The sequence below is a fragment of the Pleurodeles waltl genome, chromosome 9 (genome assembly GCF_031143425.1).
Source record: "Pleurodeles waltl isolate 20211129_DDA chromosome 9, aPleWal1.hap1.20221129, whole genome shotgun sequence".
Lineage (NCBI taxonomy): Eukaryota > Metazoa > Chordata > Amphibia > Caudata > Salamandridae > Pleurodeles > Pleurodeles waltl.
This window is the reverse complement of record NC_090448.1, coordinates 1078120443-1078144200: the sequence shown is the minus strand read 5'-3', so window position 1 is coordinate 1078144200 and position 23758 is coordinate 1078120443.

The following is a 23758-nucleotide window of genomic DNA, read 5'->3' as shown; positions in this document are numbered from 1 at the left end:
GTGGAGGGACTAGCCTCTTCCTTGAGACCCCTCTCTTAGCTAACAGGGCTGCATAGAAGGGTCTATGGAGGGAGGGACTGGCCTGTCCTCTGAGAGCCCTCTATTGCATGACAGCTGTGCATTGTAGGGTGTGGGGAGATCTTAACTACTCAGTCAATGGGCATAAACAAAATATTCTTAGAAACACCATCTCCAGTAAGACTCCTTCCTACAGTAACAAGTGTGCATTTCAGAGTGTCTTCAAAGATCACCTACTTCTTTCTATTTACCATGATCCCACAAAACTCCTATGAGATTGCAACATTAAAAAAAAAAGAATTAGCATTCTATTCATCACAGTACTTATTCCTTACATACCTTATCTCAACAGCAAATGGCACAATATGCACTTCTCCTACTAAAGTGCATTGACACATCACCTACTTCTTTTTAATTTTCACTATCCCCCGAGAAACTTGTGAGATCGTGAATGATGTTTAAAACAATATACATTTACTTTGACCACAGCACTTATAACTTAATCACCTCCTCTTAAAATCCAGAGGAACATGATGCCTTTCTCATGTCCCCTTATATAGCTTTTATGCTTTATTTCCACAACAGCTGCAATTTTTCACAGTAAGCAGTAATGGAGGCCATTTCATTTCTAAACCTCCAACACTCAGCCAATCAGAGCACTCGCTCCTATGAGATTCACAGGAGTTTTTTGCTCCCACGAGAGCGTGAAAGCTCACAGGAAAAAAGGGCCTCTCTACCAATTACTGGACTCCATTTTTTTATTTGAAATCCAGTGAAAGTATTGCAAGAATCATGAGGACCCAACTGTCTAGATATACAATTATCTTTTTAATTTCTGGAAAACTACTGAATGGAATTACACCAAATCACAAAAGGATCAATCTGTGGACCAAGATCTAGCTTTCTTCCAAATTCAGTGTAATTCTATTCAGCGTATTTTGCTGTAGCCATGTCTAAAGAAGTATATGGACAATCCTTGAGGATTTTACAATTTGGTACCCCCTTTTTTCTCAGCCCCCCTTGATGGATCATCCTGAAACTTTCCACGTGCAAAGTAGCCAACACACTGTGATGATTTTCCTTCCTGCATCTGAACAAGATTACCATATCAGGAGGAACACGCTCGCTTAACTTACTATGGAAACTCCATCCTGATGAAATTTCATCACAAATCAGCCATTAAGAGGGTCATGTTAGAAGAAAGACAGCAATAACAATTTTGGATCTCACTGCAACATGTTTGAATAGCATTGTGCAATTTAGCTACCAAGATTGTCGAATTATATGAGATAATACATCAACTACATTGGAGGTTAAGAATTATTTTTAAAGAATTGCCATTCCAATACCACAGATTTGAATAGGGGCTTAAATATTTTCCATATTCAGTGTTAATGTTGCACGCGGGCAGCACTTTTGTATCAAAGGAAGAGTTACTTCAAATGAAATTTCTAATACCTGCCACACTGAATGATTAATCTCAAGAGGGCAGCCCTGAATAAGAGACAGAGGGGGTCATTACAACCCTGGCAGTCGGTGTTAAAGCCTGCGGTAAAACCGCCAACAGGCCGGCGGTAAAAAAAAATGGAATTACGACCGTGGCGGAAACCACCAACATAGACAGCCACTTTAACACCGCGACCGCCACGTCAGTACAAACAAACACCGCGGCAGTAACCACCAACAGACAGGCGGAGGACAATGTACCGCCCACACTATTACAACCCACCAATCCGCCACCTTTTCCGGGGCGGATTCACCGCGAACAAAAACACGGCGGAAACAAGACTTCGAAGGGAAAACGCTCACCTCTACACACCCCACGAGGAACCAGGACGCCATGGAACTGGAGCTCTAGATTCTGCCAGCCTTTATCTTCCTGCTCCTCTACCAGGAGCACGAACGCCGGCGGCGAAGAAAACAGTGAGTACTGCACCTACGACACAGGGGAGGGGGGAGGGAAAAAACTGTGACACACACACGCAACACCCACACCCCCACCCTCACCCACTACAACACACACGCTAATACATTTTGACACATAACAGTTACACCCCCAACCCCCCCTGGAAGAATGCAAGGGCAAAAGGAAAAGAGTCGAATAATTGTGATATATTCAATTACCTACATCAAAAATATTTACAAATATATACATTTATACTATATACAATTATATACACCAAGAACACAAGTCCAAGGGATTCCACCATCAAAAGGCATGGGCGAGGCCCACACTCAATACCCGAACAAGACGGAGAGAACACTGCAGCGGCATCAGTTGGAAATAAAACAGGCACCTCAGGGGGAAGGGAAGGGGGGGCACCTCAGCCGGTTGAGTTCACAACGCCAGATCCATGAGGGGGCTACATGCCATGGGTGGTTTGCCCACTGTTCAATCCTTGGGAGTGCAAAGCCACAGTCTCACAAGTCTCTACAGTGGGTGGTTTGCCCACTGTTCAATCCTGGGGAGTGCAAAGCCACAGTCTCACAAGTCTCTACCGTGGGTGGGTTGCCCACTGTTAAATTCTGGGGAGTGCAAAGCTACAGTCTCACAAGTCTCTACAGTGGGTGGGTTGCCCACTGTTCAATACTGGGGAGTGCAAAGCCACAGTCTCACAAGTCTCTACAGTGGGTGGTTTGCCCACTGTTCATTCCTGGGGAGTGCAAAGTCACAGTCTCACAAGTCTCTACAGGGGGTGGTTTGCCCACTGTTCAATCCTGGGGAGTGCAAAGCCACAGTTTCACAAGTGGATAACATTCTCCACTGGTTCTAGAGGGGGCTTTGTGCCCAGAGTGCTTCATCCTGCCAAGGACAGAGCTAGTGGATGCTCTTCTCCACTGGTTCTGGTGGGGGCTTTGTGCCCAGAGTGTTTCATCCTGCCAAGGACAGAGGTAGTGGATGCTCTTCTCCACTGGTTCTGGAGGGTGCTTTGTGCCCAGAGTGCTTCATCCTGCTCGTGGCGGTCTCAGTAGCATCAGAGCTTTTGGCACTCATTGGCCTGCGGTGCTGGTGGCAGCGGTGTCCTGTTCAGCGGTGCTTGTGGCGGTCTTGTCCTGTTCAGCGTTGCGGGTGGCGGCGGCGTCCTTGGCAGCGGTGCTTGTGCTGGCGGTGTCCTTGGCAGCGGTTCAACTGGTGGCGGTCTTGTCCTGGCCTGAGGGGCTGCTGGCGGTCGCCTCCTGGGCAGCGGGGCTGCTGCTGGCGGTCTTCTCCTGGGCAGTGTGGCTGCTGGCGCTTGCCTCCTGGGCAGCGGGGCTGCTGCTGGTGGTCCTGTCTGTGGCAGCGGGGCTGCTGGTGGTCGCCTCCTGGGCAGCGGGGCTGCTGCTGGAGGTCCTGTCTGTGGCAGCGGGGCTGCTTGTGGTCTTCTCCTGGGCAGTGTGGCTGCTGGCGGTCGCCTCCTGGGCAGCGGGGCTGCTGCTGGCGGTCTTCTCCTGGGCGGTGTGGCTGCTGCTGGCGGTCTTCTCCTGGGCAGTGTGGCTGCTGCTGGCGGTCTTCTCCTGGGCAGTAGTGTGGCTGCTGCTGGTGGTCTTCTCCTGGGCAGTGTGGCTGCTGGTGGTGGTCCTGTCTGTGGCAGCGGAGCTGCTGGCGGTCTTGTCCGCCTTGTTGATTTTCCCAAACTTGCCGGTTTTACTGTGCCCCTTCCCCACCTTGGATGGTGTTGCAGCTGTCTCCACACTCCCAACTGGACCCCTGGGAGCGGCTTTGGTGGCTGATTTCTTTTTCCTCTCCCGCCGGGCACTGGCCAACTTTTGATGCTTGACAGGTGGGGGACTGTCCGTGCTTTGGCTCCTTGCCCCACTGGCTGCCCTGCTGCCTGGTGCACTCCATAATCCGGTCACTACTGGCACCACTGGTCCCGCCGATGTTGTGGCTGAGGTGCTAGGTTGGGACCTGGAGAGTCGGGCCCTAGGAGACTGAAGGGGTGGGGGAGGTGAGGGAAAGAGGTCAAGGTTTGACAGGAAAAGTTTTTTGGACACACTGGGACGGGTAGATGGAGGGGGTTTGGGAGTGGAGGAAGAGGTAGTGGTTGTAGGAGGTGTACGTTTCCTGACTTTGGGTGAAGGTGCATGGGCTGGAGGCTGTCATGAGGTGGATGGCTGTTGGGTGGATGTGTGGCTGGGTTTGTGTACCTTGGGAGGTGGCCTCACAGATACACTGGGAGAGGACACAGGGGATGTGTGAATGGTAGTGGGGGTGGTGACTGCACGTGAGCGGGGTGTGGTGGTGTGTGTGCTGGTGATGGACGTAGTGGCTGAGTATGTAGTGCATGCAGGTGTGAGTGGAGATGAGACAGGGAGGGAGGAGGGAGATGAGGAGGAGGGGGACACAGTGGAGGCAGTGGATGTTGGTGTGTCTGCATGTGTATGATGATTGTGTGAGTGCCTGTGGGATGTGTGGTGCTTATGTTTGCCAGAGCTTCCCTTGTGTGTTGAGGTGATGCTGGTCTGATGGTGTGCTTGGGATAGGCTGAGGTACAGGGGTGTGGGTCTGGGTGGAGGAAGTTGGAGGGGGGAGGCTAGAGACAGGGACAATGGCTGCCATCAGCGCTGAGGCCAGAGTCTGAAAAGCTTGCTGAAGGCTGCCTGACCAGAGTGAATGCCCTCCAGGAATGCATTGGTTTGTTGCAACTGCCTCTTTACACCCTGGATGGCATTCAAAATGGTAGACTGCCCAACAGTGAGGGACCTGAGGAGGTCAATGGACTCCTCACTGAGGGCAATAAGGGTGACTGGGGCAGGGTCTGAGGTGCCTAGGACGAAGGTGATGCCCACCCTCCTGGGTGAGCGGGCACGGGGCAAAAGCTGAGGGGCTGCTGGGAGGGCGGTGCTGGTAGGGGGTTGGTGGCTGTTCCTGTAGATGCGGGGGCACAGATGGTGCTGCCACGGCAAGGGAGCTCCCATCAGAGGAGGAGACCTTCTCACTGGGGTCAGCTCCTGTCCCCACCGTGGAGCTCCCCTCGCCCTCCGTCCCACTGGTGAATTCGGAGTCCGTAGTCTCGCCCTCCAGGGCCATGTGCGATCCTGCTCCCTCCTGCTCCGGTGCCACTGCTCCTCCGCCTGATGATGCTAATGCACACAAGAACAGGGAGACCACAAAAAGGGGGGGGAGACAGAAGAAAGACATGTTCAGTGCATGCTATACCGCTACCGTTGGCGGACACGACAGACACAGAAGCCCCCTGCACTACGCCGCGCACTTGGGGTCCACTATTCAATCCCTGGGACATGGCTTACAAGGCTATGGCCGATTTCTGCACACATGGATGTCACAGGAGCCTGACTAGGTGTAGTTGGCACTGTACACAGGTGGGGTGCCACAGGGCCTGCCTGAAGAAGGGAACTTAACTACGAAACTCGCCCTGGCATAAGGGAACCCACAGCCCACCTCCCCCACCCAGACACCTACAATGCGCGCTGAATCAGCAGAATGAGAGTGTACTCACCCCCTTGTGGCTGCTGTGATGCCGTCAAGCGCCCATCCAACTCCGGGTACGCCACCGCCAGGATCCTGAACATCAGGGGGGTCATGGTGCGACGGGCACCCCTCCCACGTTGGGAGGCCATCCCCAGCTGGGCCTCCGCTGTCTTCTTGCTCCAGCGGCGAATGTCCTCCCATCATTTCCGGCAGTGGGTGCTCCGTCTGTGGTAGACCCCCAGGGTCCGGACTTCCTTGGCGATGGCATGCCAGATGTCCTTCTTCTGGTGGGCGCTGACCTACAGGAATTGTACAGGGGAAAAAGAGTAGTAATTACCAACTGCACGTCACAGTCATTGGACCGTATCCCTACCCTTGCCATGACGCACATGCACTCACCGTCGTTTCTTGCACGCCTCATTCTCACCCCCCCATCTTTCATCCACCCCACTCCACACAGGCATTGCCCATACAGCATGCTCACAGTGTACTTACCTGTTTGTCTGGAGGACCGTAGAGTAGAGTGTACTGGGGGAGTTTCTCCAACTCCTCTGTGCTGAAGGCAGGGGCCCCTTCCCCATGCACACGAGTCATTGTCTCTTCCAGACTGAGGTCACAGCAGCACTTGCAGTGTAGGTCCTCTCCTGTCGAAGATCAGGTATTGAGTGATTGAACCTGGGACCCAAAGGGTCCAATGTTAACCAATGCAGAATTGCGCCGCGGTCTTCGACCGTCTACCGCTACGGTGTACAACGCCATCGCAGTTACCTCATATCCCCTTGTCCCACCTTACAGGTCAGACAGTCGCCATTTCAGGGGCCCACATGGCTTTATTTTTTACTGCGTCACACATACCTAGGCCTTGCCGCAACACTATTACAGGCAAAATTCGATTTCTGAATATTTTCAGAGTAAGCTGTGTTTACGTACCTCAGAGTTGGTTGACTCTCTGCTCGCTGTTCTCCTCCATAGGCACCGTCCACTGGGGCATGTGAGGAGATGGCAGCATCCTCCGGTGTACAGACCGCTGGTGGACCTGTCGACAATGGAGGAAAGACATGTGATCGTCACCTACAGGCTTGATCGTGCCACAATCCAGGAACTGTGTGCCCAGTTGGAACCAGACCTGATGTCAGCTATCCGTCATCCCACAGGAATCCCCCCTCAAGTGCAGGTGCTGTCAGTACTCTATTTCCTAGCAAGTGGGTCTCTTCAAACAACAGTGGCCATAGCATCAGGGATGTCCCAGCCTATGTTTTCCAACGTGTTGTCCAGAGTGTTTTCTGCCCTGCTGAAACACATGCAGAGTTACATTGTTTTCCCTCAGGTGGAGGATTTGCCTACGGTGAAAGATGATTTCTATGCCCTGGGACATATCCCCAACATCATAGGTGCCATTGATGGGACACATGTGGCCTTGGTCCCCCCCGCAGAAGTGAACAGGTGTACAGAAACCGGAAGAGTTACCAAGCAATCAATGTGCGGATGGTGTTTTTGGCAGACCAGTACATCTCCCATGTTAATGCAAACTTTCCTGGCTCAGTGCATGATGCTTACATCCTGCGGAATAGCAGCGACCCTTATGTGATGGGGCAACTACAGAGGCACCGGGTGTGGCTATTAGGTGAGCACATGGACCCAAATCAGTGGGAATAGTTGTCTGGGTCTGTGGATGTTCCTATGAGTTAGTGTGTGTCTAACAGTTGTCCCTCGACATTTGCAGGTGACTCTGGTTACCCCAACCTATCATGTCTACTGACCCCAGTGAGGAATCCCAGGACAAGGGCAGAGGAACGCTACAATGAGCCCCATGGGCGAACCAGGAGGATTATAGAGCGGACCTTCGGCCTCCTGAAGGCCAGGTTCCGGTGCCTCCATATGACAGGTGGTTCCCTATTCTACTCACCAAAGAAGGTATGCCAGATCATCGTGGCCTGCTGTATGCTTCACAACTTGGCTTTGCGATGAAAGGTGCCTTTTCAGCAAGAGGATGGTCCAGATGGAGGTGTTGTGGCAGCTGTGGAGCCTGTGGACAGTGAAGACAAGGAAGCAGAAGAAGAGGGCATTGACAACACGGTGATCCTGCAATACTTCCAGTGAGACACAGGTAAGAAGACAAACCTGCCTGCTACATCTAATTTAAATCTACTACCTCTCTACTGTCTGTCATTTTCACCCAGTGTATGGTCACTGAGTTGTCACTTTCCCTTACGATTTCACAGATGTGGGTCCCACTGAGTGACATCTGCTTTGTTTCCTCACGGACTAGAGCTGTGTGACATAGGTATGTTGACATTACATTTGAAAGAGAATTGTGGCACTGTACTTGCTAATACACTATTTCGAAATCACAGACAGACTCCAGATTGTTTTGTGCTGTAAGAGTGTTTATTTAAGTGCTCAATATTGGAGGGGGTTGCAAAATGGTGAGGGGTGATGGTGGGGGAGTCCAGTCTATTAGTCTATTAGTCTCACAGGTGCATTGTCCAAAGGGGCATAGGAAGTGGGGCAGTTTAAGTATGGTCAGAGTGACAAGGTGGGACAAATGGATGACAATCAGGGTGGTCTCATTTCTTGGCGGGGGTCTTGGCATCGTTCTCTGTCTTTGTCCTGGATCTCAGGGACCGTTTGCGGGGTGGTTCTCCATCTGCAGGGGTTGGGTTGCTGGTGTGGTGGTCCTGTGGTGGTGCCTCCTGTCCACTAGTGCCGGTGGAGGTGGTGGGCAGTTCATCATCCAGGCTAGTGTCAGGGGCCCCTTGTTGTGCCACAGTGTCCCTCCTGGTGTTGACAAGTTCCTTCAGCACCCCTACAATGGTGCCCAGGGTGGAATTGATGGATTTGAGTTCCTCCCTGAAGCCCAAATACTGTTCCTCCTGCAGCCGCTGGGTCTCCTGAAACTTGGCCAGTACCGTTGCCATTGTCTCTTGGGAATGGTGGTAGGCTCCCATGATGTTGTAGAGGGCCTCGTGGAGAGTGGGTTCCCTAGAACTGTCCTCCCCCTGTCGCACAGCAGCCCTCCCAGTTGCCCTGCGTTCCTGTGCCTCTGTCCCCTGAACTGTGTGCCCACTGAAACTGCCCCAGGTCCCTGTAGTTGTTGGGGTGGTGGGTTATACTGGGTTCCCTGTAGTGGTGGACACACTGCTGATTGACGTGTCCTGGGGACAGAGGTATGGGCCAGCTGGGTGGGTGCTGTGCTGGTGTTTCCAGAGGGGGGAAGCCCTGTAGTGGCTTGTGCCATAGTGAGGGGAACCGACTGTCCTGAGGTCCCCGATGGGCCGGGCTGGTCATCTAGATCCAGTTGGACAGAGCTGCTGTCATCTCTGTGGGCCTCTTCTGTGGGTGGAGTGGACATGTCTGGACCCTCCTGTCCGGTGACGTTGGGTAGGGGTCCTGCAGGGGGTTAAAGGCATGATTATTGCATCTGTGTGTTCCATGGTGTGCAATGGGTGGGTGACCGTGTACCCCAGTGCTTGCATTCTTGTGTGGGAACTTGTGTGATGATGGATTAGGGGGGTGTATGGGTATTTGCAGTGGCCATGCTTTGGTGAAGGGTGTCCATGCTTTGGTGTTGCATGCAGGGCTTGGGTTTGGGAAGGCTGGGTTGTGATATTGGGACATGTGTGAGGAGTAGGAGTGATGGGGTGAGGGCGAAGGTGGGGGTATGTGATGGCATGCAGGTAGGGTGGGGGATATAGTAGTAAAGATTTGACTTACCAGAGTCCATTCCTCCAGCTATTCCTGCAAGGCCCTCAGGATGCAGAATGGCCAAGACCTGCTCCTCCCATGTTGTTAGTTGTGGGGGAGGAGGTGGGGGTCCACCGCCAGTCCTCTGTACCGCGATGTGGTGTCTTGAGACCACGGAATGCACCTTCCGCCGTAGGTCATTCCACCTCTTCCTGATGTCATCCCTAGTTCTTGGGTGCTGTCCCACAGCGTTGACCCTGTCCACGATTCTTCACCATAGCTCCATCTTCCTAGCTATGGAGGTGTGCTACACCTGTGATCCGAATAGTTGTTGCTCTACCCGGATGATATCCTCCACCATGAACCTGTGCTCCTCCTCAGAGAACCTGGGGTGTCTTTGCGGTGCCATAGGGTGGTGTGGGTGATGTGTGAGGTGGTGTGTGTTGTGATGTGTGGGGTGATATTTAATGGTGTGTTGTGTGAGGTGCGTGGATGTATTGTGGGTGATAGTGTTGAGTGCCTGTGGATGCTCGTTTGTAGATGGTGGTGTCTCTCTCTGGCCTTCTGTTGCAATTGTTGTCGTAGGGGTTTGTGCGTAATGTGGGTGTGTGTTTTATATTGTATTGGGTGTGTGGGAGTGGTGTGTGTATGTGTATCAGGTGTGTGTATTTGGAATTGTCCAATGTGGATGTGTTTTGTAAATGTGTGTGTATTTTGAGCGCAGCGGTGTGTACCGCCAATGGAATACCACGGTTGAAAGACCGCCGCATGGATTCGTGGGTCGTGATAGTGTGGGCGTATTCCTGTTGGTGTGACAGTGGTGGATTTCTTATTGGCAGTTTATCACTGACCTTTGGTGTGGTGGACTTGTGTGGGTGTCTAGATTTTGGCGGATTCCGGCCTTTGGGTCATAATGGCCGTGGCGGAATTCCGCGGCGGCGGCGGTGTGTTGGCTGACTTCTGCCCGACGGTAAGTGGCTTTTACCGCCAATGTTGTAATGACCACCAGAGTCTTGAAACGTGTTGGCTGCTGGGCTTTGATACTATACTTTGAAGAAGAAAGCAGCATGTGGAACAAGCTATTTTATAAAGAAACGTATTCTCAGAACATGTATATATTGCATAATAAATTGGAATTATGCATCTTACAGCATTTTAGAGTAATTAACAACAGAGATATGCCTTATACAATGAGCATGTATATTTAGGAAGAGCACAATGGTGAAAAGAGATCATTATTGAAGTATTATGGAATCCAACATGTGATCCATAGACTAAGAGGTGGTGATCGTGAACTGGCATTCCAAAGCGCAGAACCGAGATGGATACTTTTGATGGGAACTGAGATTCCATGGGGATTAAATGCTGATGCAGAGTTACATGTAAGCCTATACTGAAATGGGGTGGAAATATCTGTTTGGATCAGACTCAGCATTTTAACCTTGTGTTTCCGACCTCCATTCCACAAAAAAGTACTGTAAGGACTGTAAGGGGTTGCATCTCTGAACTATCACATGTTTGGGTTCCCTAGCAAATATGGTCTGTGGTACCAGCCATTGTAATTTGTACTGAACTCATCTAGCTGACTCACAAGAATGTCCTGCTCAAATGAATATTTGCACATCATAATATTTGGACTTCTTGCTTATAAGGAGTTTACGTAGGATGGAGACTGGCACTTTAATGGATTGTGTCTATCTAGAATTTACATCTTTTTGTAGGATGAAGGCACTTGCACTTTAATGTTACTGTATTTATGTAATATAAATTCGGTCGTAGCACCTTAATGTTCAGTGAGGCACTTACACCTTATAATGTTCCTATGCATATTTGCTACAGTTGGTACGTGTGTCATTGTCATAGTTGATATCCTAAAATTCTGCCTTGAATATCTCTACCATATAGTGGTTCGATTGCAGGACAGGTAATAGTTAGGCAGGTTTGAATTCTCTCTGGAAATCCATCTTGAACATATTGACAGCACTGGAACAGGACTGGAGGACTAATAATAATGTAGACATTTGAGAGACATCTCTAGCACCTTCTATAGAACAGAAATACTACAATCTTAAAATGGTTTTCTGTACATTTTTTCAAATTTCTTTAGCAACTTATATGATAGAAGGACTGGCACTTTTCACCAAATTACCATTGATACCTAGATCTAGAAATCTGAACATGTTGCTCCTATAGTTACTTTGGGGACTACACATCAGGTAATGATTGGTTCCAGTAGTGATGATGAGTGAGACTGAGCAGAGAATTCTGGTTATTACATCATGCTTTTAGGCTTTTTTGGTTTTACCACATGCACTTTGCAGTAACTCTGACTAAATAGAGGAAACATGCATCCGTGTGGCACAATTAGTACTTTACCAATAGTTAGTGCAATATTACCAAATATCATGCACAGAAAGGTTTACAATGGTTCATGAATTAATGTCTGGATTGGAAATTTAAATAAGTCTACTTTAGACAAGTATAATTTTTAAGACAGGAGCACAAGTAGATTATGGTAACTCTGATTTTAAAAAGTCAACGTGTAAAAACAGGTACTTTACCCTCTAGAACTTGAGGTGAGAACTGGAGGTGGTGTACAATGCCCTTGACAATTATGAGTACATTTTTTTCGAAAGGTTAAAATTGATAAAACAGTTGAAACACTGAAGGAGTGGGCAGTGAACTGACTGTGAGTCTGTCCTGTGCCGCTTCAATATTATATGCATGGGTTTGCAATTGATAATTTGAAGAATAATACATGCCATTTTCTGAGATTGAAATTGCAATGTTGTCATTTGATGCAGGTATCTCTCTAATACATTCATTGGTATGAACTTGTAATGGTCACTGCATTGGCTCATATGTTGATAGAAGAATGATTATAAGTTTAGCGGTCTAGTCGATTTATTAAGGTGGTGGTAGATTGAATCATTTCACTTTAAAAGACACACTGTACTGAGAAACTCTATGGCCAGTTGAAGATTCTTGCTGAAACGCGTTGCCATTTTTTGCTTGCACCTGCACCTGGTATTAATGGAATGAAAAATCTTTAGAACTTCGAGTGCTGCCTGCTTTGCCCACTAAACCCAGAGGATTGGTGGGAACATATCTGGAGGAGGTACATTTTGTGTATATATATATATATATATATATATATATATATATATATATATATATATATATATATTCACTGAAAAACCCAAAGTTTACAATGACATTATGTTTTACCCATACAAACCATAGAAATTCAGCAGTTATAATTATACTTACAGTTATACTTATGTTAAGAAACTATGGGGGTCATTCTGACCCTGGCGATAAAAACCGCCAGGGCCAACGACCGCGGGAGCACCGCCAACAGGCTGGCGGTGCTCCCATGGGCATTCTGACAGCGGCGGTACAGCCGCGGTCAGAAACGGAAAACCGGCGGTGTACCGCCGGTTTTCCGCTGCCCTGGGGAATCCTCCACGGCGGCGCAGGTTGCTGCGCCGCCATGGGGATTCCGACCCCCTTACCGCCATCCTGTTCCTGGCGGTTTTGACCGCCAGGAACAGGATGGCGGTAAGGGGTGTCGTGGGGCCCCTAGGGGCCCCTGCAGTGCCCATGCCAATGGCATGGGCACTGCAGGGGCCCCCCTAACAGGGCCCCACCAAGATTTTCAGTGTCTGCCATGCAGACACTGAAAATCGCGACGGGTGCAACTGCACCCGTCGCACCCTTCCCACTCCGCCGGCTCCATTCGGAGCCAGCTTCCTCGTGGGAAGGGGTTTCCCGCAGGGCGGGCGGGCGGCCTTCTGGCGGTCGCCCGCCCACCCAGCGGCAAACTCAGAATAACCGCGGCGGTCTTTTGACCGCGCAGCGGTATTCTGGCGGTTCCAGCCAGGCCGGCGGCTTCCGCTGCCGGCCAGGGTCAGAATGACCCCCTATAACTCATTGCCCAAAGTTACTTTCCCGCATGAGATATACTTTTTTCAGATAAGTATAACTGCAAGTATCACTATAACTGATGAATTTCTATGATTTTGTATGGGTAAAATGTCAACCTAACTACAACGTCCCTGTAACCTTTGGTTTTGTCAGTGAATTTCTATGTTTTTTTTTAATGCACACGTTACTAATTCTATCAGGTTGCGGCAAGCCAGTCAGGGCCATGTTTTTCCAAAGGATCCGAGGAGGATCCTCGAATACATGGATCGGCCAGAAAAAGGCAATTGTTTGCCCATGAGTGGTCCCTAACCCCTCCATGTATCATATGGGGTCAGGCTACCTGTATACTGACCACTTATATACTTACACTGTTTTTCCCCACCTCCAAGGCAATGCGAGAAACAAAATGGTGGCTGCAACTTTTCTGGCAGTTTGTCACCAGCCAATCAGAGCCTTGGTTTTCCTCAGAGTCCGCGGAGGAACAGAGGAAGCGCTGCATCCCTATATATATATGCACATTTGGTTTTCATTCAATAAATAGAAAACTACTGAATGTATTTACACCAAATTACAAAAAGGGCGCTTTCTGGACCAAGTGCTATGATTCTGCCAAATTTGGGGTTATTCTGTCCAGGCTCTATTGCTGTTTAAAATCCCTAGGGAAAAATGCAGAGGGAAAAAGTGCTTTGGGACCTCCCTTTCCCAGCCCGAGCTTGACGGATCACCCCAAAACTTTCTAGACAGACGCTGAAGTGAGCGGTGTTTTTTCTCGGAAATGTTTTGACGATTCATCAAACGGTGCCAAAGTAATTAGCAAAGCAAAAAACACTTTTTCTATAGAAACTACTTCCTAACTATAACTACCTGCTGGCGACTGCCAGTAGGTAATACATACATACATACATATATATATCCACTCCAAACAACGGTTCATCATCATTGGAAAAACGAGCCACATCAGAGGGGTCAGTTCATCCATTTACTTGGCAGAAACCAGGAAACACAACATGTTTTGACAGTCCTTCAGCAAATACTTGTATTCAGTGAGTAGAAACAATAATTCATTTCCGTAATGCCGGTCTTGATCATATGCAGCTACAAACAGATTCCTTTTTTCAAGCATCAGTGACGTGGTCAAGGGACAACAACAAAGAAAGACTGCAACTATAATGTAAATGTTACAAAGTATCTCCGCTGAGACACCAGTTAAATAAAACAAGCTTTATTCATATTCTCTAAATGTAGCAATCCACTCATGCGACAACCTATTAATTTTGCCTTCAGCTTTGTGCTGAGGTTCGTGACCAATTATATTAATCAAAATGAAAACAATCTTAAAGGCACAAAATGTGAAAATAAATACCTTCAGAAAAACAAACATTCATTAACAGTAATTCAAAAATAACTCTATTGTATACTTGTTAGTCCGTACCAAATACAAATATAGGCTCTAGTGGCCTAATTAAGTAGCCACAAAGGGGAGAAAATCAACAAACAACATCTTCAAATAGTTGCACATCCTAAGTTATGTGAGACTGTGTGAAAGTCACCAAATCATGCTGACTGTGATGGGGCTCGAGCCAGATACAGGGACTGGAACAAAACAGAGTTTAAATTGATATTATAGTTAGCTGAAATGTAATGTTTAAACTCTAAAAACCACAGAAATTCACCAGTTATAGTTAACTGCAGTAACTATGCCCTCGCCATATGCAGTAGTGACATCAATGATGTAATTTCAGATGTCACGAGTGATGTTATCAATGATGTCATAGAACATTTCATAAGTTATGTAATATGTAAGGTTATTAGCAATACATGGCATACTATAACCTGTGAGGGTATCCTGGCGCTGAGCAGTTGTGTATGCCTAGCTCCGCTTATGGTAGGTTGGTTAATTGAAAAGCCACACCTTCAGCTTCTTGCCAAATTGAAGAAGAGAGGAAGAGGCTCTGCTATGGAGTAGAAGGCTGTTCCATGCGTTAGGAGCAATGTAAGAAAATGCCCAGCCTCCTTATCTGGTTCTGTGTATGAGTGGGATGTGTCAGAGTAGGAGTCCTGCAGAGCGAAGGTGTCTGTGTGGTTGCTGGAATTAGATGTGTTGGTTCAAGTAGGTGGGGCCTAAGTTGTGTTCTGCCTTGATTGTGTGTGTTAGGAGTATGAAATTAGTATGTCTGTGTGTCAGGAGCCAATGGAGCTCCCTGAGGTGTGGTGCAATTTGAATTCTATTTGGGAGATTGAGAAGGAGCCTGACAGCTGAGTACTGAATGGTTTGAAGTCCTCAAGTGAGTTGCATGCTGATCCAAGATTAGAGGATGTACTGGTAGTCCAACATGCTAGTGACTAGGTGTGAGTGACTGTTTTTCTAGTGTTGCTTGGGAGACATTTGAAGATCTTTCTCAGCATCCTCAGGGTGTGGAAGCACAATGCAGTGACATCATTGAGTTGTTTGGTCATGTCCACCTTGCTGTTGCTGATTATTCTGAAGTTCCTGGCATGGGTGCTGGGTGTGGGCCGAGTTCGGCTTGAGATCAGTTGGAGTCCCATGGGAAAGTGTTCTTGCAGAAGATTACTACTTCTGACTTGTTGGTGGTGAGCTTGATATGGTTGGCCTTCATCCAGTTTGCGACTTTGGTTATGTAGGTGGTGAACCTGTTTCATGTGTTGGGGGTCATGTCCATGAAGGAGAGTATGAGCTGTATGTTGTCGCCATAGGAGAAGATGTTAATGTTGTGTGCATGCATGATATTGGTCAGAGAGATCATGTATGTGTTACTGAGGATGGGGCTGAATGATGAACTTTGAGGCACTTAAGTTAAGTTTGCTGGTTTCTTAGGAGTAAGGTGCCAGGCTGACACCTTATGTTCTATCTATTAAGAAGGAGCAGATCCAGGGAAGAGCAGGTACTTGGATGCCAATGTTGTGCGGGCGCCTGATGAGGATTGGGTGTGAAACCATGTCAAATGCAGGAGAGAGGTCCTGGAGAAAGATGGCTACCTCTGCCAAGGATCATGCAGATGTAATCTGTGGCGGCGATGAGTGCTGTTTGCTGATGTAGCCTGGGTGGTCTACCATTGTTTCAATCAACAGACTAGACAGATTTTAGAAATTTAGCCCCGGGGCAACCCTATCCCTCAATTCCACCCAGTTGTACTTACTTTACTGATTCATGTTCAATAAATTAAAATCATTACATTATAAAACTGTACATAGCATTAGCACATAAAAAGAATGGTTAGTTTGACCAGCACGTAATTAGTAAAACCATGATTATTAAAAAAATTCAAATCACTTTGGCACATTCAAAAGGACAAAGCATTCATAAGTCTGAAGGAAGAAAGAATCACCTCCTCAATCAATGTTAAGAGGATGGCAGCACCTGATCTAGCTGAACACAGCATGCGGCCCTTGAAGCCGACAAGACTGGTTAGCAGCTCTCTTATCACAAAGTGATATGGTTAAAGACTACCAGTGGTGACTTTGGTGAGTGATTGGCAGATGATGTACATACATTTCTATAGTCTAGCTAGAGGACTGGGGGAGTGTTCCATAAAACAGAGGTCTGGGGAATAGGATGCATCCAGAGCCTTTGTCATGGTGCTGGCACAGAGGGCCTGATTACTACTTCGGCGGAGGGGATTACTCCGTCCCAAATGTGACGGTTATCTCACCCGCCATATTACGAGTTCCATAGGATATATTGGACTCGTAATTCGGTGGACGGGTTATCCGTACACATTTGGGACGGAGTAAACCCCTCCGCCAAAGTCGTAATCAGACCCAAATTCCTTTGATATCCCTCTCGAAGGAGGCTCTTTCCACCTGCCTATTCACAATGCTTTTCCAAACTGAGTATGTGCTTTCTTGATTGTGCAGCATATCGGCCTTGATCTTCAAACTGCTGATTGCCTTTGCCAACTGTGTTTGCCATGGGGAGCCCGCCTCCTCAAAGATTACTTTAAGGTGGCATTTGAGGGTGGTCTCTGGGGCTCTCATACCCTAAAGTAATACTTTATTTTGTCCCCTTGTCATACAATGTCTGGACTCCCCAAACTTAGCTCCAGTCTCAGCCGGGTTCTTCTGGCGTGCAGGACTTTCCTGTATGCCTTGATATGGACGCCCATTAGAAACTTGTTGAGGGCACCTGGGAAGACCAACTGGCCGTAACTGAGAACTGGAATCAGTTTTGCCCTTAATACTGTCAGCGTGGACTCAGCAGTAGGACTGTGTAGGCAATTGCTTAGGCACTTCAATAGGTTGATGGCACTGAGGGATTTAAATCTAAGATGCCTTAGGTGGACAGCTGGTGTGGCCGCTTCTGAGAACCAAACTCCAAGGTAGTTGTAGACAGGAGCTGTCAAAATGTGTAGTACTCCAAGCAGGTTTGTTTTTTGTGGGGGTACTTGCCAAAAACAACGATCTTGGTTTTACTCTGGTTCACCTGCAAATAGTTTACCTTGTAGCTTTGCAGTGCATTCAGGGCTCTCTGTAAAATGGCTCTGATATTGTCCATAATGATGGTGACAATTGCGTAGCTCTGGAGTAACTAGGCTGGCTTCTTTCAGGGCAGTGCCCAAGTTGGCAGTGTGAAGATTGAAAAGGAGGGGGGCAAATACACAACAATGTTTGAGCCTGTTGTAGGTCGACATTCTGGTGGTCACTGTTTTGGGGCTTGTTTTTACCCAGACCCATGTACCTAGATGTAATGATATGATCACCATGAGGAGCAGAGGTGGGATTCCCCACACAGTTAACTTCCTCCATAACCTGCCCCAATCCACCATGTTGAAGGCGGTGCTATAATCAATGAAGTAGCAGAACAAGGAGTGCCCTTGTTCCTAACTGCATGACAGGCTAAGTACGCCAGTGCCATGATGACAATCGGACCTAAAACCTGAAAAAGTGGAAGAATACTTTTTTCTCTTACCCATGTTTCAAGTTCCTTTTAAAAGATATGTGCGTAGGCTTTGGCTTCAATATCAAGAAGAGCAACCAGCCGATAAATGACTGGGCTGGAGCGGTCGCCCTTTTTATGAATGGGGAAGAGAATGGATCCCGGCCCGGATAATGGTATCATTGTTGAGATGTACGTGTGCTTGAAAAGTGGCATTTTGGTGGACAACCAGAGTCTTGAGCCATTTTAAACACAGCTGATGGAATCCTATTGGGACCAGGTGCCCCGTCAGTCTTCCTTTCACTCAATAGCTTCTCTTACGTGCCTTCTGAAATGGATGCCCTGTGCTGGGGCCCGAAAACCAGAACAGGTAGAGTGGGAGAAGGAGAAGCTTCCACCTCTTGACCAACTGTGTATAACTTTTCAATGTGACTTATCCAGGCCTTTTACACTACACCAATCTTCCTGGGCTGCCCTCTGCAATTCAAGTGCATGAGTGTTTTTTGTCTTTTAATGGGGTTCAAATTTGGAGCCATTCTGCTTCGATGTACTCTCTTTTGAACTGTCAAACTTTCAGCTTGTGAGCCACCCTGAGTGCGGTGGTGGTTGGGCCTTCTGCCACTTTGCTGCGTCTTACTCTAGCCGTCAGTGCCCTACAAAGTGAGAGTGTGCTGGCTGCTAGCTCCTTGGTGCTTCTAGGGACATGAGTTGAGATCAAGGAGAGTTTGTATGGGGAATACCGTTGCCTGTTCCCCAACGCCTGTTGTAAATCCACTACAAGTTCCTCCCAATATCCCAATACTGTTGTTGCCTTTGGTGTCATCTTAGCAGGCCTTTCTTCTCTCAACCCAGACTAAAAGTTTGTCAATCAAGTCTGGTGTACCATGTGACTCTACTGAAAAGCTTTTGGCACTCTTCCCTTGTTGGTTCCCCAAGCGCTGGTAGTGAGTGAGAGTCTAAGAAGGCCAATTGCAGGGTTGCCTGCAGGAGTCTTCCATCACTATTATCAACTTCAATGTCTTGGAACATGGGTGCCGGCCCTATGCTGACAAAGATGTCATTGATTGTAAATATGTTCTTAAAAGTGGAACTAGTGCGGCATTGGGAGAAGTGTGCTTCTTTTAAGGTCTGAGATGATCTGAGTTTGTGATTGTGGAGGAGGGCATGTAGAGGTGCAATCCTTCCTGATGGTGAAAGGGGATTGTAAGGTTTATTCAGATCCCTGGTGTTGAAGTCCCCAACTACTATGGCTTGGTGAGAATCATATGTTAGCAGTAGCTCTTCAGTCATGCTGGCTAGCCAGGATGATGCCTCTTTCTTTTGAAACTGGGTGGGGTTGAAGTAGCAGTTAGTTAGCCGCGGACATTAGGCTTGAGAGTCAGATTTTAAGCCACTGATGAGCAGGGCTTGAAGAAATGCTGGAAATGTCTGTGGCTGCTATCTTTCGGGCATGTTTAATGAAAATGGAAAGGCCACCCGACAGATGACCAAATACATTTCGTTTTTTGGCAATGATGTGAAAACCAAAATAACCAGCAAGCGACATAGATTCAATAGCCCATGTCTCTTGGAGGCATAGTATGTCACCATTCAGTAAATAGGAGGGAGCTGACTCTAAAGGTTTTTTGAAACCTGCCATGTTCTAAGAAATAATTTTCAGCTGTTGACTGCTGTCTTTCACACTTTTGGTATGCCTGCCTGGCTGTCTGAGATTGATGTTAGGAGTAATGCCTGTGGGAGCTATGGCCCACAACAGGATCTGCCGATGGTGTCCAAAAAGATGCGGCCTGTTGGTTATAGGTGCATGTTACCCTGAGGGCCGCGGGGGACTTGTAGCATGTGTGGAACCTTCTGATGCTGTTGTCACTCCTGTCTGTGATGCACAGGATTGACGCTGCCCCCTGAGTGGGGACCAAGGACAAAATGTATTTCTCCATACGAGGGGACTTGATTTTCATCCCCCATTCTTCCATTTGTGGTGCTTCCTTGAGCACTGAGAACTGGAGGCTCTGTTGGCGAATGTCCACTATAGTTGATATGTAGTGGGTGTCCCTGGGAAGGTTTTGAAATCTTACCCACTCCAGATCCTCTGAGTGTGTATGAGCCAAAGATGGCATGTGTTTGAATAACTGTAAAATGTTGTTCTGTTCAAAATGTTGTGTGAGCCTTCGACGCAATACCTTGGGTTGGGCACGGCCTCATAAACACTGTAAACTTTGTCTGATGCAGGAAAAACTCCTAGGTTTGATCTAGCTTTTTGAGTTGGAATACAGGGCCCAAGCCGGGTGGGTCAGACATTAAGATTTTGGTATGGCTAGAGGCCAGTGCTACTGAGGCAATGGGCTGCCTGTTGAACGAAGAGGATGTTTAAGGCTGGCAGAAAGGGGCCTCTGCTGGGGGTGCAAATGGTGCGGGACTTAGGTCATATGCCTGGGTTACCAAGGTTACCAGATTACTGGCCTCCATGATCGACTTGTTGGATGCTTGTGCGCATTTGCACTCGAAGGCAGGGCTTGCCTCTAGGAGTGCAGAACTTGATTAATTTCCTGGGAGTACCTGGATAAAGGCAGCCATCATCGTTATTTTCGGTCACTTGATCATTTGTGGGCTCAGGAGAGAAGCTAGCTTCACTGAGGGCGTGAGAGTCCTGTATGTTCCTGCATGAGAAAAGAGACTTAGAGGGCTGTGTGATGCTTGCACTAGTAGGGTGTGTTTATTGGCACCAAGTTTGGAAGTGAAAATTGGAAATAGTCCCAGTGTGGTGCATGGTGGGAGAAGTTGCTGCTGCGCTGCTCTTTTAAATGTTTCCTTTTTATTCTCCTTCCTCAGTTTTTATTGGCCCGTCTAGACATCGGTACCTTTTGGGTTGCAGGGCTAGATGATGTCTCATTTTTGCTGTCCCCCTTGCGCTCAACCTTGGAGCTAGGGCTGGAGCGTGGTTGATGATCTGACGCATCAGACCATACTGCAGAAACCAATGTGCCCTGAGAACTGTCCAATTTGTTTGAACTTGAGATCGGGAGTATCCCCTCTGCATTTGCAGGACCGGGATTGTGTTCGTGGTGGGCAATTGAGCTAGAAGGTGCCAAACTGCAGTCTTTACCTCTGAGTCTGGTAACAATTTCCCCAAGCAACTAAGGAAGTTTTGCCCTTTTCTCTATTCTAGCTGCACAGGAACAGGAGCACAAATTGGTGACCAGTTTGCTTTGTATTTTCTTTTCGATTGAGTAGATCTTAGTGTCTAGGCTCACCAGGCACTGCGCAATCGGCTGCAGTAAATCTACTTGGAGCTCCATTTTTGTAGACTGCCATATCATTACTTTGGCTATTGTATTTTGTGCTGCTTTTGTAGTTGATGAATGCAGTTCCTCGATACCATTAGAGGCTTGTGTCCCAAGGCTGGAGGACCTTGTCTCTTTCAGCATTCTAAAAAAATTTGGAGTGAGCTTGAGTGTTCTCCCTATTGTAGTCTCAAGGCTTTGTAAGAAAGAGACAGTCACTTCCCCCGTGTCTGAGACTTTGATGGCTTGGCCAGTCTAGGACAAGGTGGTGCCAGAGGAAATTAGCAGGCAATCAGTCTTTAGCCCCTTGGACCCTAGTGTGCTATGATGATGAATTTGCACCACAAGTCCTTCCTCTCTTCTTGCTTTATTCCAAGGCTACCTACGCCTGCCAAGTTTTTAGGGTTTGTGGAGACTAGCGTCATGTGCTCCGGTGCTTGAGAGTTAATAGAAGAGGTAAAAGCCTGCCATAAGTCAGTGGTGTCGTGCTCAAACACACCCCTTACCCCTGGACATGACCGTGACCTTCACTTTGCGTTGGAAGAACGAGGGTTGAGGGAGGTGGGCCATCCTATTGTGTTCAGATCAACCGTTAAAAGAGACACTTCAGTGCCTTTTGGAGGGTTAGCAGTGGAGACGGCTGCTATAGCCCCAGGGCCATGAAGAGGTTGAAACAACTGCATGATAGCTCCCTTTGGAGAAGCCTTAGTTAACAATTGAGAAGGTGAGCACACCTGACCAGTACTCCTGGTGTTCCTTGTGGTGGCTGGGGACGAGATGGCTATCCCCTCTGTGGCAGAGTTTAGGTAGGGGAGCTGTTTTTTTCTTGGGTCTTATGAAGTTGGATGTTACTGGTGGCTCCCTTGTGTGAACTTCAAGGGGGCTTAAAGGAAAAATGTTGTTTCCTTCATGGGGAGCTTAGAGCAATACAGGGCTCAGTCCCCGGGCCGGGGGGAGGCTTCAGAGGAAGACAGAGACAAAGCACGCCCAACGCACCTCATGTTGCCCGAGCTGACCCTCCCGCTTCTTATGCCTCATGGTCTATTTCAGCAAGGACGAAGGTGGGGCAGTGTCTGAAGAGCCAGCAGCCTCGCTGGGGCCCCTGGTGGTCTGCAGGGGGTCTACCTTCAGTTCCCCGGTAGTTGCCACGTAGAACGCTTAGCTCTGTTGACTGCGGCTGCGGCAACTGCTGCACTCAACTCCGCCTCTCGCATCTCCACATCACCACTTCCACCAGCACCATCATATACAACAAATCATCATACTACAAATTCGGATCTCAGTCTGCCTACCTTTTCCACTGAAATGCTGATGTGCTGCAGACAGATCTGATCCTGGTTGTGCACCTCTCCTTAGTAAGTGCCCTTCATAGGCACGCCAAGGGATGCAAAAAGAAGCCTATTCTGGCATGATATTTTCAAACCAAATCATGGTCTGCTGTTTGTCCTCTCAGTGGTAAATGTTCTTGAAAGGCACATTCCAGAAATCAAAACCTACAGCCCTTATAATAAATAGTACACCATTCCCATGATGCTGTGCAAACCAAACACCATGCCAAATTTCCACAGAGAGCCTTTGGATCCACCAAGTCATTGGCCCAATACATTTTAAAATTGTCAACTGGAACTCATTTGATCAAATGTGAGAAAGTGGTTTATTAGCTGGGGTGGATTGGTGTCAGTAATTTAAACCTGAGCTCAAGCCCTGGTAACTGTGTCAAAAAGTAGACAGGCTTAACTTAGAGAAAATGTGTAAAGCATTTAGAAGAATCAAAAGAGTTATAAAGTTGAAAGCATAACACAAAAAATCCTCTCCAAATTAAAAAACTAGCGAAAAATTTAATAAGCAAAATGACCCGTAAAGAACTAAAAATCAGTAAGGGAAACCAGAGAAACAGCTTTTTAATGATTTAGGTGAAAATAGTGCCAGAAAGCACAAAAAGACAATGGTAGTCAATGATTGCTGTAGACCAGGACATAGGCATGATATGAGGCCGATCATGATGGAGTGCGGTTCAGCTGTACCAAGTAGATTTTCCCTGTCAGGGCCTGGAAATACAGAGGTTCAAAAAAGTTTCTAAGTCTCAATCTGAAAAGAGACTTTTATTTTTTTTCTGAGGAAAAACTCTTCACCACAAAGGACAGACCTGACATTCAATCTGACGCAATGCTGATAAGACACCTTTTGCAGTCTGTCCCCTTGAAGTTCTGGAGGAAGAGTTATGAAAAACTTCCCAATCTTCTTTTGGTACCCAAATAGTCTCCGAAATATACTTTCAAGGTCCCAGGGCATCAGGGGAGCACTTAGAGACACTCTGGGTGTCAGGCAGAGGGCAACACCAAAGTCAAGCCCTGGTCTTTGTATTTCAAGTGGAAGGGAGTGTAATCTCCTTAGGTTCTGCGCACAGGTCACAGATAATAAGTGCAGCAGGTTCAGTCCGACTGGCATCCTTTTGCAAGTTCAGCAATGTTCTGAGGAAGGCTGGGTGAAGGTCCAGCTTTGTAGGGCTCACCAACCTGTGACTGGGGAACACCCTAACGC